At 32.4% G+C, this 17,188-nt stretch overlaps 1 pseudogene across 1 annotated transcript; it reads left to right on the top strand.

Moving 5' to 3' along the window:
- The first annotated feature begins 15,224 nt into the window (after positions 1 to 15,224).
- On the top strand, positions 15,225 to 16,519 carry LOC149551231 (ethylene-responsive transcription factor ERF024 pseudogene; annotated as a pseudogene). Its single transcript, XR_016352708.1, has one exon. The product of XR_016352708.1 is annotated as an ethylene-responsive transcription factor ERF024 pseudogene (transcript).
- The last annotated feature ends 669 nt before the right edge of the window (positions 16,520 to 17,188 follow it).

Below are 17,188 nucleotides of genomic sequence, written 5' to 3'. Positions count from 1 at the left end.
AATCTTGATGATTTAGCATCATGAGCATATAGAAAGTTTTTAACTAATACAGTTATAGAAAAAGATATTGGAGCTCAAGAAACATGTCATATGTTATTAGAACTTCCATTGGTGAAGTGTAGCAAAAAGTTTGTTAATCTAAATGTCTCATGCAAAGTTTTCAAACTTGTGGTAATCAATGATGATAGAAATGAGGAAGAACTCACAAAATATTTTGTCGATGGTTATCAAATAAGATCACTTTCTATGGAAGGTATCAGTTTGATTGATGCAACAAGGTCTTGGATGTATAATCCCAAAAGAAGAGGAGATAATAAATGGAGCCCAAGAAAGAAAGTAGCTATTGTTAGAGTTTTTCCTAGGTATTTTACTATTCCTTCCCGAGATTTTGATAAATGGGTGGACTTTTGTCTGAGTTGATACTATACAAACCTTTTCATAATGTTGAGAGAGACATTGGTCATGAAGATGATACTATGGTAGCAAATTGGGACTCATTCAACTAAAATCCTTGGCATGTCCAAAGGCAAGAACATGAACAAAATGATGAACCTTCAAGTGATTTAGAGATGGAAGATAACAAAGCCATTCAGGAAAATACTACAGAACATGAGTGGGAAATAATATCTGGGTTACACTGTGGTCAACATATGCCAATTTCTGAAATTGATATGTTGGGAAGGAGAGATATTGATAGAAATACAAATTGGTGTAGTGAATATCAAACTGAAGAGGAGACAATCTGAGCAATAAAATTCATACCTGAAATGAAAAAGCATGGATGTCTTATGTATGATGACACTCCATAGTGCATCAACTTTACAACTCTTAGTCACAAGCAAAAACATGCAGTTGACATTATTCTAACACACTACCATAGCAATCAAGTGGAAAATCCTTTATTTATGATAATTCAAGGAACAATGGGAATGGGAAAGTCTTATCTAATTGGTGCCATCAATCAATCTCTTCAGATGACATCGATGACAAATCCTTCTCCACTTCTATTGCTTGCACCAACTGGAGTTGCAACTTTCAATATAGGAGCACCTACCATTCATTCAAAGTTGCGGATTCCAATTATAGAGTTTGCCCAATTACAAGGGACAAGATTTACAAGCTTTCAACAAGAGATGCTAAATATCAAATATATTTTGATTGATGAAATGAGCTTCATTGGCTAGAATATGTTGGAAAATATAGATAGTCGACTTAGACAAGCCTTCCCACATAAAAAAGACATAAGCTTTGGAGGTATCCCTTTCCTTACAACACATGGTGTTATTAATGTCTCTTAATTCTTATTAACATTGGTCATATAGAATGTATATCTTTTGATTTTACTTTATGTACATAACTTAAAATTTTGCAACTATCTTTCAGGTGTATCTATTATTTTGGTTGGTGATTTGGGACAATTACCTCTTGTTAATGATAGACCAACATATGATAGCATCAGGTAGGAAAAGTTATTATGGCAAGAATTCAAGACAGTGGTTACACTAGATAAAGTATTTAGGCAAGCTGGAGAAAATATCCAACAACAAAGATTTCGTCAGCTTCTCACAAATGTTAGAGATGCGAATCCACAAATAGATGACTGGAACTTGCTCATGACAAGAATACCTATAAGATTAGATGTTGTAAGCAATGATGAGTTTGATAAGATAGTGCATTTATTCTCTACAAATGACAATGTTCATAACCATAACATGAGGATGTTGTATTCTTTAAGACATCTAGTTGCACGTAGCCTTGCAACCAAGTCAAGGAATGGTAATGGAAATGAATATTTATCAAGCGAAGAATTTGATACAGAGTTATTGATTAGTAACAATACAAGAGTAATGTTGACTACAAATCTATGGATAGAAGCTAGTCTTGTGAATTGATCATTGGGAAATATCAGAAATATTGTCTACAAACTAGGAACCTCCACCTAAGCCACCAACATATGTTATAGTTGAAATTGATAATTATTTTGGAGTGCCATTTGATGATCATCATCCAAACATAATACCAATAGCTTCATTGCAGAGGGGTAGGACCTTCCAACTACCATTAAGGTTGGCATGGGCATTGACTATTCACAAATCTCAAGGGCTAACTCTTTCAAAAGCCACAATTGACATAGGTCCAAGAGAAAGAGTAGGATTGACATCTGTGGCCATATCTCATGTTAAGTCACTGGAAGGTTTGAGGATAATGCCACCATTTACATATGACCGCTATGAGAAAATGAAAAGTGGGAAACAACTTTCAAAGAGAAAAGTAGAAGAATGTAGACTGAGAAGTCTTGAAAATCATTGATGTTTTCAAACATACTATTTAATAAAGATTTATTTGTTCTACTACATTATGTTATCATCATCGTGAATTATTATGTTGTTATTCTTATTATTACATTGATAGTTTATATTCCATAGTTAATGACAACTATAATTGGATATGCTCAATGCAACATTATAACCTTATTATTTGCACTTTTTAATGGTTGCGAGTACAATTAGGCTGAAATTTCATTTTACTAATTCTCCAATTTCTAAGTTTAACTATGATCATCAATTGGGTCCTTAAATTAAGGTACCTATAACATTAATTCAAATTATAAAGACCTTCTTTATAGTTGTATATAAATACATATCTTATATATATGGCATATATACACATTTTCTTATAGTAGCTTTTATATTTTTTAGGTTCTATTTATTTATTTAGAGCTTTTTGCTCCTTAGCTTAATTTCTTTTTTGATTTATTTTGTTTTTAGCTTCTTTGTTTTGGTATTAGGGTCCTTTCTGTTGTTTCTCTTCTTGTTTTTTCTCTTGGGGTCATTTTCCTTTGACTTTTTCGATTTTATATCTATATAGTTGTATATAAATACATATACATTTATATTTGCACATGCTTATAGTTATTTATTTTTTGTACATATATATATATGTATGTGCATAGGTCTATTTTATTTATTATTATTATTAATTTAAAAATTTATTTTTAATTTTTTAATTTTTAATTTTTGTAATTTTAACCTCTTATATTTATTTATTTATTTTCATAATCGTGCGCTCCTTCCTTTTTCACACTGATCCTTAATTTTTTATTTTTATTATTTTTTTAAAAAATAAAATAAAATTCCTATATATATATAGTTATGTATATGCATATATTTATTTATAATTGTATATATATATTTGTATATACTTATATATATATATATATATATATATATATATATATATATGTATGTATATATATATGTATGTATATATATGTATGTGTGTATATATATATGTATGTATATATATATATATATATATATATGTATGTATGTATATATATGTATGTATATATATGTATGTATGTATATATATATATATATATATATATATATATATATACATACATATATATACATACATATATATATACATACATATATATATATATACATACATACATATATATACATACATATATATACATACATACATATATATATACATACATATATATATATACATACATACATATATATACATACATATATATACATACATATATATATATATATATACATACATATATATATATACATACACACACACACACACACACACACACACACACACACACACACACACACATATATATTTGTATATAAATTTATTTATCTAGTTATAGATGCGTATATATCTATATATATATTAGTACATTGGTTTAGTTATTTATATGCATGTATATACATATATTCTGTTATATATTTATTTTCTTTTTTGTGTGTTCTATCTTTTTCTCGTTGATCCTTAATTTTTTAATAATTCTTCACCTTCTCTAGTGTCCAATTGAACCTTTTCTACTTAATTTTATTGGTTTTGCTCCTGCCATTTTCTCATTGTTTATTCTGTACCTTTTCTCTTTATGGTTGTGTCTTTATTTTTGGTCTTCTTGGTTTTTGTGCCCTTCCTTCCCTCTCCTTTTAGGACTGCTTGTGGTTTCCTGGTCTGCACATTTCATATTCTGATGCTCTCTCATCCTGATGATGGATCATGTAGTATGATCCGAAACGTTGATGCTAAAAAAACTCACACAATCTAATCCAGAAACATTGCTCACATTAAAATGATTATGCTTCATGACTTTCAACCAATACATTGCTACTCAATATTTGAAAAGTATGTTTGTATATTCTTCGCTATCCTTCAAAGGTCATAATATTACCATGTTTCCATACCCAAAATTTCATTACCAGTTCTAATACAATTAGGTTTTTATATTCATTTTCTCCACAGTTGATTATACTAAGTGACCTATTATGTTTTTTCAAAACCATTATTGATTTAAAATTTATGTCCCTCTCATTAACTATGCATTTATTCTTCTTTTTTATTGGTACTGATGCTTTCTAAATTGTTTTCCATGATTTGTTTCAAGCATGGCAACCTTTGATAGACAGTCAGGCATTGTTGACATGAGCCCAATTTCTTCTATAAGATTAGATCATTTTTTTGAGATAGAGTTTCAAAAGTCTGCATGAATAATTATACAATGTTGTGAAACTATGGTAAAAGCACTTGATAATCTAGCTTTATCAATTGATCATGTACAAGAGATAGAGATAATGGAGATGGAAGATGTTGCCAAATACGTACGCAAAACTTCTGCAAAAGTAGATGCATTTCCACCCATGATGAAATAGGTCTATGATGGTCATATTACGAACAAAGGTCGTAATACGATTTTAATCTCTGAAGAATATGTGATGTACTTACATCATTATGGAGAACTATACACGTAGTATATATGATGATTTCTCATCTTTCATTTTTTCACTTATTTTTTCATCTAAATAATTGTACTAGCAGATATAGTTCTCCTTTCATCTATGTATTAGAATAATAAATAAATGATTTAACTTTTTAGCTCAAATTCTTCTCAACTATACTCACAAATATTTGAAACATTTTTCCTTGACCTTTGTGTTTGTAGCTACACTATTCATTCTAAGCATAATTAACATTAACCAATGGTCTATTTATAAATGCAACTAATAAAATTATAAAAGTACTTAAGGAACATTGTAATCCTTATATTGCTCTTTAATTCTAAGAGGCATGTCTAACGACAACAAGCTACCCTCCTAGATATAACTATAAATGCAACATTAACCATAACTCTAACCATGGTCCTACTTTACCCCCTAACCCTAACCCTAACCATAATTCTAATGCTTTGTCTACCCCTATCTCAAACTATAACCCTAATTGTAACTTAAATTCTAACCTAACTTATATTCTAACACTAAACCTAACTCTAACCCTTACCCTAACCCTAACCCTAACCCTAACCCTAATCCTAACCCTAACCTTAAGCCTAACCCTAACTCTAATCCTAACCTAACCCTGACTCTAATCCTAACACTAACCCTAACCCTACCCCAGCCCCTACCCCTAACTCTAACCCTAAATATAACTCTAACTCTAAAGCAGAATGTTCATTTTATACTCATTTTAAGTGTAATCATTACCTCAATAACATTTACTGGTCCTTCGTCGTACACTATTCATGCTAAGCATAATTAACATTAACTAATGGTCTATTTATAAACCTAACTAATAAAATTAGAAAACTACTTAAGGAATATTGTAATCCTTATATTGCTCCATTATGCTAAGAGGCCTGTCTAACGAGAACAAGCTTCCCTCCTAAATGTAACTCTACATGCAACACTAACTGTAACTCTAAACATAGTCCTACTTTATCCCCTAACCCTAACCCTAACCATAATTCTAATGCTTTGTCTACTCCTAACTCAAACTATAACCCTAATTATAACTTAGACTCTAACCCTAACCTATATTCTAATACTAAACCTAACCCTAACCCTGACCCTAACCCTTTCTCTACTTTATCTCTAACCCTAACTATGATCCTAATCTTAACCCTAACCCTAACCCTAACCCTCATCCTAACCATTTCTTTACCCCTATCTCTAACCATAACCCTAACCCTAACCTTAACCCTACCCCTACCCCTAACTCTAACCCTAAATCTAACTCTACCATAATTGGACTCTAACCCTAGCCCTAACTGTCATCCTGACCTTAACCCTAACCCTAACCCTAATCCTAACCATTTCTTTACCCCTCTCTTTAACCCTAACCCTAAACCTGACTCTAATCCTAACCTAACCCTAACTCTAATCCTAACACTAACCCTAATGTTAACCCTACCCCTACCCCTAACTCTAACCCTAAATCAAACTCAAACTCTAAATCTAACTCTACCATAATTAGACTCTAACCCTAGCCCTAACCCTAAATTTAATGTTGACTAAAATCCTAACCCTAGCCTTAACTCTAACCTTAACCCTGACTCAAATTCATACCCTAACCTTAACCCTGATGTACCTCTATATATAACCCTACCCCTAACTCTAACTGTTAATCTAACTCTACCACAATTGGACTTTAATATTATACCCAACTCTACATATAAACATAACCCTAATAATAACCTTAAGCCTAACCCTTTCTCTAAGTCCAACACTGAACCTAACTATAACTATAACCCTACCCCTACCTCTAATTGTAGCCCTAAATCTTACTCTACCGCAATTGGACTTCAACCCTAATTATAATGGTAACCCTAACTCTAACCTTAACCCTGACTCAAAACTCTAACCCTAACCCTAACTGAAACCCTAACTCAAAATCAAACCCTAAATCTAACCCTAATCTTAACCATACTTCCTATGCTCTATCTACCCCTAACTCAAACTATAACCCTAACTAGGCTAACTCATATTTTAACCCTAAACCTAACACTAACCCTTTCTCTATGGCTATCTCTAACCCTAACCCTAACTCCAATCCTAACCTTAACCATAACTCTAATCCTAACACTAACTCTAATCCTAACCCTAACCTTAACCATAATCCTACCCCTAAATCTAACCCTAACTCTAACTCTAACTGTAAATCTAACTCTACCATAATTAGACTCTAAACCTAACCCTAATCCTTAGTTTAACCTTGACTAAAACCCTAACCTAACCCTAACTCTAACCTTAACCTTGACTCAAAACTCTAACCCTAACCTTAATCCTTACTTTAATCTAGACAAAAACCATAGCTTTAACCCTAACCCTAACCTTAACCATGACTCAAACCCTTACCCTAACCTTGATGTAACTCTATATACAACCCTAACTCTAAATATAAACCTAACCTTAACCATCACCCTAAAACTAACCCTTTCTCTAACTCTAACCATAAATCTAATTTTAATTTTAACCCTAATCCTAATTTTAACCCTAATTATAACCCTAATTTCAACTCTAACTCTAGCTCTTATTCGAGTTCCAATTCTAACTCTACCTCTAACTCAAACCCTAACTCTAACTCTAATCCTAACCCTAACTATATTTGTAACCTAAACCCTTATTCTTACCCTTGCCCTTACCCTGACCCTAACCTAACTCTAATTCTAACAATAACTATATTTGTAACCCAAATTCTAACCCTAATCCTAACATTAATTGTAACTCTAATTCTAAACATAACCCTAACTATAACCCTAACAAGATCCATAATCCTAAAAATAGCCCTAGCCCTAACCCTAATACTAACCCTGACTCTAACTGTAACTCTATTCCTGACCCTAACTCTAACCCGATCCATAACTCAAACCCTAACAATAGCCCTAACCCTAACACTAACCATAATTTAAATCTTAATGCCAACCCTAACTCTAATTCTAACCCTAACCCTAACTATAACTCTACTCTTCAATATAACATTTTACGTAACAATATGCTTAAAATAAAATTGAATTAAAGTGATGCAAATAAACACCATATATAGAATTAAAGAATAAAATGTTCAAGAATAATTTTATAGTAAGTTTACACTATTACAATTTTATAGTAAGTTTATACAACTATATTTAAAAAGAAATAAATAATTTGGCACTAACCTTAAAAAAAATTAAAAAAATACTTTTCCTATTGCGCCGCGATTGCCACTAGCTTATATATATATATATATATATAATGCCGAGAGTAATCGTTCTTGAGGCACCTATTTTTTTCATCCCAAGGTTATTTTAATCATAGTTGGGATTTATGAAAATAAAAATAGGTGCCTTGAGAATGATTACTCTCAGCGTTATATATATATATATATATATATATATATATATATATATATATATATATATATATATATATATATATATATATATATATATATATATATATATATATATATATATATATATATATATATGCGCCTATTTTTCTCATCCCAAGGTTATTTTAATCATAGTTGGGATTTATGAAAATAAAAATAGGTGCCTTGAGAATGATTACTCTCAGCGTTATATATATATATATATATATATATATATATATATATATATATATATATATATATATATATATATATATATATATATATATATATATATATATATATATATATATATATATATATATATATATATATATAAGCTAGTTTATTCTTAATCTAAGAGTTGTAGTGATAATATGATTCTCTCTCTTTCTTGCATGCATGTTGTCTTTATTAGCAATATTTTTTTTCCTAGTTCTAGGGACTTTGCATGCATAGATGGTTGACTCTTTCAGCCTTAAAAACTAATAGATTGTAATCTTTGTATGGATGTAACAAAGTTTATTCTCTATTGGATAATCTAAAGTTACTATAACTTTGTCTCAACATATTTGTACTTTGTCAATACATATTGATGGATGATGGAAAGAGCATCTATTAACTAGTTTATTTCCTTCTATTAAATACAAATAGGACTATCTTAAGGGAGCTCACTTGATCTATATCTCTATCTTATTTCCTTTTATTCATTATAGTTTAGTAATTGATATTGTAAGTGTATTTGATTCATTTTATATAATATATTGAAGATTGTTGTGTAAGTTATAAGACTCTATTCTTGTGAGTCCAGATGGTATCAATGGACTAGCCACAATAGATTTTTTTTTTCTTGTGTTTAAATTCGTTTATATCAACATAGTGAAAGAATTATTTTAGAATTGTGTTTTGTTTAAGTAGATTAGGTATAGATTTAGAAAATTAACAAATGGTTTCTTGTTGCCTTCCTTTCAATAGTTGGATTGAATTTTAAATACAATGGTGATGCATAGACTATACCGTTTCATATCAAGTATATGAATCCAATTTGACAAAATATGAACCATTTCCAAGAAAGGTTACTCCAATGTAGTATTTACTTGCAAAATTTAAGCTTATGGTCTATTTTATCAAGAATGGTTATTGTAACTCTACATTTTTTGCTTCGTTGCCAAGGATGGTGTTGAATCATCATTTATTTTCATTGCTTTTTATTCTTTTAAGTGTAGTTATATTTTTTAGTAGAAATATTAGAATATGTTCTTGTGAAACTCCAATTCAAGTTAGATCTTTAGGAGATAAAAGAAATAATTGGGAAAATAATGCCACTATTCAAAATAAAGAAGAGGTTAACTAGAATTATGTCATAGGTGATACTAAATCCATTAAAGAGGAAACAATAAGGAACTCGATAAATTCTTGAAGTTAGAACAAGAAGATGTAGTACAAATTGAAGATGTGCAACTAGAGTAAGAGAAACAACAAGAAGATGAATAAGAGAAAAAAACTCACTAAGGTTACTCATGTTGATTTTGATTGGGATGTTTGAGGTATGCATATTACCATTGATGAGAATGACACCCAACATTTTTTTCCTCCATCTTTTTTCTCCTCCAATCATTTTGATTTCTTCTCTTTCTCCCATATAAGTGGAATTTGACTTTTGCATCTTTTGTCTCTTACCCTATGTATCTCCTATGTGGCTCTTATGTGAATGCCACGTCATTCCTTCTTGAAGCTTCCCAAACCCTACCTAACTTGTTCTTTTTTCCTCTTTACATTTCTATAAAAGGGAGACTTCGCTCCTAATTTGAGCACTTAGCATTCATATTGTTGGATCAATATTAACACTTTGAGCTCTTTAGCATCCTTAGCATTTTCATTTCATAGTTGTTGCATTTTAATTCATAACTTAGATCTCATTTCTTACATGGTAGCTTAGATTTGATTTCATAGCTTAGTTTGAATCTTGCATTTCCATTCTTAATTTAACTTTCATTTGAATCTAGTTTGGTAATCTCTTACATTTTCATTATTTAGAATAGATCTTGCACTATCATCCCGTAAAGATTTAGGGCAAGTTATTTATACTTGTTTGTTAAATACATTCACTCATCCATCTTAGCTTGCATTTTAGATTTTATTTTTGTTTGCATTTGCAAGCAATCGTAGTGGGATCATTGTATTGTGTTGGGATAACACACCCAAAAAAGTTTCCAAGAGAAAATTAAAAAAAGTTGATTGGGTGTCCTTGTTTTAGCTCATCAGAGGTTGTGATGAAGAATTTCTTGTGTGTTGCATGTTTGTTTATGAAAATGTCTAGTTTAGGTTAAATCTTGGTTTTGTCTAATCTTGCTTACTTTTGGCTTGCAGTATACAGGTCATATTTTTAGTGTACATACAATTTTCTAGAGTATGGATAACAAATTAAGAGATAGACAAGAGTATTCTCGATGGGGTTGTTTTGAAATAGAAATAAAAGGAAAGGGTTATTACCACTACATGTTACCTAATTGACAAAATTCCTACATCAAAACTTATTGACAAAACCCCTATAAAGATTTGAATGGGAAAACCTATCTTACATTGGTATCTTCAAGGCTTTGGTTTTAAGGTACATGCTCATCTACCAAGAGATAAATCAAAGTATAAGATAGTAAATTGTGTCTTGAATTGTTGAAGTAATGGATATCAAAATTACATTATCTTGGATCTAGTGGTCTAAAGGGGGTTGCATTATCATAATGCAATTTTTTTAGAGATCACACCTTCTCCTCTAGTTGAGAAACAAAATGGGTGTAAATTCTATAATGTAGAAATATTCATTTAGATTAAAATAATTGCAGTTGAATTTGAATAAAAGCTTTAAGACGGAGCTTACAAGGGGGAGGATGCAATGATCTTGGAGAGTTTAAAATAGGAACCTCTACCTCAACTTTTAAAGAGGTCCACTCATAGATGAGGCAACTAAAGTGGAATATGCCACCTCTATATATGTCATGATATAAAGTAATCATATCTTCTCTATCACATAAAAGATATTATTTAATGTTCAAAATTTGAAACACATGGACTGTGCAACATCTTAATGTCATACCTCTACTATTTGATGATACCAATATTATGATCAATATATCTTAGTCTAATAATAGTAATGATGTTCAAATAATTGATATATTTCGTTAACATTCTAACCCCCTATAACTATATTTGAAGGTTGTATTTGGTTTCCTAATTAATATATTGTGTGATTAATAAATATAGTCTACAAAAGCTTGTATAAGATACAACATGTATAGTTAAATGAGTATGAGTGACTTATAAACTTATATTATATTTTCATCTCACTTAAAATAACCTTTAAACCCATTCTTGATTATTGTGGGGTAGTCCTCTTTAATGGTCGTGTGCCATTGCCTCCTAATTCAATGATGTTCCTTTGTTTTTCCTACTCTAAGTGATCTTGGGACCTTGGGCCTTATAGATTGTCAAAATACTTTATTGAAGGTCTACTACGTCCTCTACACTTTTTAACTTTAACAACCTCACCACCCCCCCCCCCCCAACCACAAAAACCAAAAACAAAAAAAAAAGAGAATTATTTCTAAACCTTGGCTTTAAGGTAGAGACGCTAATTTAGTTTAAGGTTGTTATCATTTCGAGAGGATTTTCTAAAATATTTCAAGTGGGCACTTGAGATCTCATGAATTTTATAATAATGAGAAAACCTCAAAAAAAAAATTAGATCCATATTTGTGTAGGTAAAGTCAAAAAAAAAATTGACAAGGACTTCAAAAAATTCTACATGAAATGATACATGATAGAAAACTTTAATAATACGTTTGGGGGATACTTTGAGCCCACCACAAAGATGACCTCTTGAATCTAAAACCTAAATCTTGGATTTATATACAAGATTCTAAATTATCCTATAGGATATTTTTTCCTTTCATGGGATCACCTACTTCACTGAAATAAGTTCTTGTAGTAGTTCCATTAGACCCCTCTTCATAATTTTATGATTTGTTTGCAACAAATATCTATAGATATTTTTCATTGATTTAATTATTGAGAAGATTATTGATGGATGTTTACCTCATATAATATACCATGATTAATTCCACAATGAAAATGTTGATATTTATATAATAACAAAGATATTCAAAATATATTTAATATAAAAAGTTAAGAAAAATTTAAAAAAACTCATTTAAATAAATATAAATTTTTAGAAATCACAATCACACTTTCTAAAATTTCAAATTAACACTTAATAGATATCATAATCAATAAACATACCATAGCTCTTATAAAATATCCTCAGTATCTTTCCTACAACCTTTCATATTCTTGCCCACATTTTTAAAAAGAAAAAAGAAGAAGAAAATAATTATACCTAGGCGTCCCCAACACAAATGATTGTTTTTAGTCTTTGTTTCTTCTCCCCTTGTAAGGAAGTGTCACTAGCTAGAATCAGTGAGGACAATGTTGAATAGAAATGCAAAAGTAGAATTGATCGTCAAAAAGAAGGCTTATTAGCACTTTTGTTCTTTTCTTGGTTTTACCCCGGCAAAGACAGTAACTACGACAAGTTTACCTTGACGGTTAAGACGGATTGTCAAATTTAACTTAGATCGTCTTAACATTGTGTCGTATAAATCAACCAAAAACAAAGTACACGGTTCCGTAAATATGGAGTCGACCGTAGATTTTGCCTGCGCTTAAACACATGACGCTTATGAGTTTTGACTACCGCCGAAGATTTTTACCGAAGGGTGAATTTTGTGAATCGCCTTCCACCGTCCTGGTTTGATGTGACCGTCAAATGTACGGTTAAAATATACATGGCGGAGTAAAGCCAGGAAAATTGAAATAGGGGAATTGTACCATTGTAATATGTCTATGAAGCTTAGAAAGGGCTTATAACTATTATTCTGGATTCTTGATAATTCGGTGAATTTTGGTGTGGTATTCATTATGTACATATATTATCTTTTTAAATAGAGAAGTTCAATAGAGTGGTCATTTTTGAGTGGGTGTCTAATACATATTTTCTATTGTCTTATAACACTTCACTTTGACTACTACAAACTTTGCACATCTTATGTATAAATGTTCTAGTAATTATTAATCATGCACTATTGATACTAATAAAGTTGCACAATTGGTCTAATTTCTTTTTTTCTTGTTCAATTAACCATTCATTTTTACCATCACAAAATTTACGCAATCGACCCAATAAGAATTCACAAATATTCCACAAACAAAGTACGGTTGGTACTGATGTAATACAAAGGGTCCAATTTGCAAGTGGTCCAATAATTTTTACAATTGTTTTAGAAATGATGTGCTATTGGGATAAATAAAGGTGTGAAATTGCTCCAACTTTTGACTTTGTTTCTGAACAAAGGGAGAGAATTGAGTATTTGTGCACCCTAACTTCACTTTCTCAAAAATCTACATGAAAATTTCAAATCACCTCTAGTTTTTTACAACTACTTACTCAGCAAGTCCCCTACTTATAACTAAGGTTTTAGAGCCATATAATCATGTGTTTTTTGTCAAAAGTGTCTGAATTAGCCCCAAAAAAGGTGAGGCCAAAATGGTTGTGCAAAAGAGACACTCCTACTTTAACAACTTATGCATCTTCTCATAGTTAGGGATCCATTTCAATCAATCACGCGTAGTCACCGTCAATAATAACAATTGTCAAGTCATAACTATTGGTGAAATGTTGTAAAAATAGTGGACATCAAATCCACATTTTGTAGGTAATAATTTAACAAGTATGAATATCCAATCAACAACTCAGGTCACAATCATTGGAACCCCTTCACGTACCAATCCCTAATGAATATAATAGTTTTTGATAACTTTTTATCTAGAAATTACAATAAAGGGGCCATTTTGAGTGATAATATTTTGTTTAGTAGATTTTCATTTAGAAAATTCAATAAGGTCATTTTGAGTAACATTGATACATATTTTCTCTCTTGCTAACTACTAGTTTTGACCATTGCAAAGTTTGAACAATTGGTCTAATATTTTGACACAATAGCCCCAAATCATTCAACAGATCTAGTTATTAACTTATTTAACTTGGGGAAGAGACCTAGTAGCTAACTTTGCTCGCCTAGAACTCCCAATATGTACGTCAAAATTTGTCAATTTTTTCGACGAACCTCCATAGGTGATTGAAGAACTTAAAGCTAAGGTTTAGGTGTTTCCACATTTATGGAGCTCTATGTAGAAGACATGGACTCCAAAGTGGTTGAAAAATGTCATTTCAAAATGTATGCCCAAAATCCAATATGTTCACCCCCCAATAGCCACTCACCCAAAAAAAATAGTACTTTTTGCACAAATGGACCAATCGGCAACCAAGAAAGCTAAAAAATGATCAACTACTAACTCATGTGTGATCAACTATTAGTATATACATTTTTTACTATTAGTACATATATTATCATTTTTTTGAACTTTTTAAAAGCAGTAATCTGAAAGATCTATATCCTTACCTAACTATTATTAGACCTTGGGCAACTACTTGGTCTCTTTCCCATTAGATGTGAACCTTATGAATTCACCCATGATTATTCTAATTATTAACTTAGATATGAAGTGAAAAAAACTTATGAATGATTTTCTGATGATTTTTAATTTAACGCCACCAAATGAACAGCTATGAACAAGAACAATAAGTGGCCCTAAAGTGTAAATACGGTAAACACGTTCAGTGTGCAGCGTTAAAAATGGCAGAGCCGATTTATTGTACCTCCTCGACATTTGACTCTGCAAAGGATCGAAAAACACAAAAGGGCAGACCAGAGTAGAAGAGTAGTATTTCCAACGGGGAACTCCATTTTATTAACAGTTTAACACCGTCCGGTTGAAGGTCGCTGTAAGGAGCCGCAATCGCTTATTATTTATACTTAATAAACTAATAATAAATTAATGAAAACGTGAAATACGTCACACAGTAAGGAGGAGAGGAAAGATGGTATATCTTAAAAGCCGTTTGCTTTATGTACAACAGGCCAGCTGTTAAATAATACGAAAAGGGCAAAAATGAGGAGGTTATTGTAAGTGCCAGTGATTCCAAATTTATAAAAAAAACTGATTTTTATATTAAATTTTTAAAAATTTTTACTTCAGACTTCCTCACGCGATAAGCCTGCCGTCTGATGCGTGATGATAAATAGGGGCTGTTGTAGTTGAGAGAGACCCAGACAGAAAGAGGTTCCCAGTTCGAGTTCCCCGTAATGGCAAACTAGTCGCGGGTTCGAATCCCCTGCACTCCAGAGGCAACTCAGCTCCATTCCAGTTCATTCCAGTTCAACTCATTCCAGTTGAGTTCAGTTCGGCATTATGTCGAATGGCAGCGGGAGGAAGCGGGTAGCGGCGGAGATGGCGGCGGAGAGCTCAGAAGAGGAAGAGAAGGTGTCTTATGGCGGCGGAGGCTCTGGTTCAGGCGAGGAGTCCGACGATGTGGCTGCGGAAAAGCGCCGGAAAATGGAATCCCCGGTGGGTGGAAACAAGCATCCGCTGTACCGCGGCGTGAGAATGCGGACATGGGGAAAATGGGTGTCTGAGATTCGTGAGCCGAAGAAAAAGAACAGAATTTGGTTGGGCACTTTTCCGACGCCCGCAATGGCGGCTCGAGCTCACGATGTGGCGGCGCTGAGCATCAAAGGGAAGAACGCTGTTCTTAACTTCCCGCACCTCGCTTCTTCTTTGCCGCGGCCGACCTCATTGCTGCCGCGGGACATTCAGGCGGCCGCCACCGCCGCCGCCAACGATTTCTGCCTCGAGGCGGCGCCACCGGAGGAGGAGAAGAGAGAGGCGGCGGAGGTTCTGGAAGGTTCGGAGGATATGGATTCTTCTTCCGGGTCTGGTTTGGACTGGATGGCGAGGTTTCTTGTGGATAACGAGCCGTCTATCATAGACGACGATGTGCTGTTCGATATGCCGAATTTCTTGGCTAACATGGCGGAGGGTCTTTTGGTGGCGCCGCCTTGGCTTCAATCGGACTACAATGCCTGTGAATCAATCTGTCCCGAGACTTCTCTGTGGAGTTATGCGTGAATTCTTTAAAAGTGGAGTTAGTATTATTTTGGGGGGACTTTTTTTTCGGTTTTCCTAAATATGTATACATAGGTAGAAGAGGAGGAGGATCTTTGTGCAGCTTCTTCTGTGATTTCATGGCTTCTTGTCTTTTCTCTTCTTTTCTCAGGCCACCCAAACAAATGAACTCTGGCCCCACATATTTCAATTGCAATAACTGAGGATGTATAGTAGGTCTCTTCTTTAATGGAATCTGTGTAGTAGCTCTGAGCTGAACTACTTGTGTGCATGTGGAGTATATTCTTGTTGGTAAATTAATAATGTTCGATCTATTCATTAGTTGTCTGGCATCCATGTTGGTATTCCTTTGCATTTTGGCTTGAAGAAAATGCTCCACTTGTTTATGTTTGCTTTGCTTGATCTATTCCAGCTTTCTTGGCGTTTGCATTGTCACTAATGGAGGAGGCTTATTGGGCATTTCCCACCATTCCCAATTTTTAATACATTAGTCCGGCAACTTGAAAAAAAATGCTGTTTTGTGAGTAGTTTAGTTTGTTTGGGAAGAATTGGTACTTGTTTAATGGCAAAGTGATCTAGATGTAGAAATTTAGGTGTTCAGTTCAATTGCCGGCTTCAACTCTTCTTCAATATGAAGATTTGGATATAATTCTCATTCTCAGTATAAAGACAATTTGAAGGTGAAGAATTGTGTAGATGTATTGTATATATTTTGAATTATACACCATGAACCATCGTAATGATATCAGAAAGCATTAAGAAAAATTAGAAAATGATGCAACTCTTGACAATGTAGTTCTTGGTTGGACAAACTGCATCATCAAAATTCATTCATTTTCTACAAAGGGATTTCAACAAATTTCTTATGGTAAGATTCCAAATTTCTTCAATCAATATGAAGCCCAGAGAAGAAATCTGCAAATTTGAGTGTTTGGTAGAT

This window comes from Cupressus sempervirens, chromosome 6, assembly GCF_028749045.1.
Source record: "Cupressus sempervirens isolate cs-2001-9-10 chromosome 6, ASM2874904v1, whole genome shotgun sequence".
Taxonomy (NCBI): domain Eukaryota; kingdom Viridiplantae; phylum Streptophyta; class Pinopsida; order Cupressales; family Cupressaceae; genus Cupressus; species Cupressus sempervirens.
The sequence above is the reverse complement of the archived record's forward strand: the minus strand, read 5'-3'. Positions and strand labels throughout refer to the sequence as shown.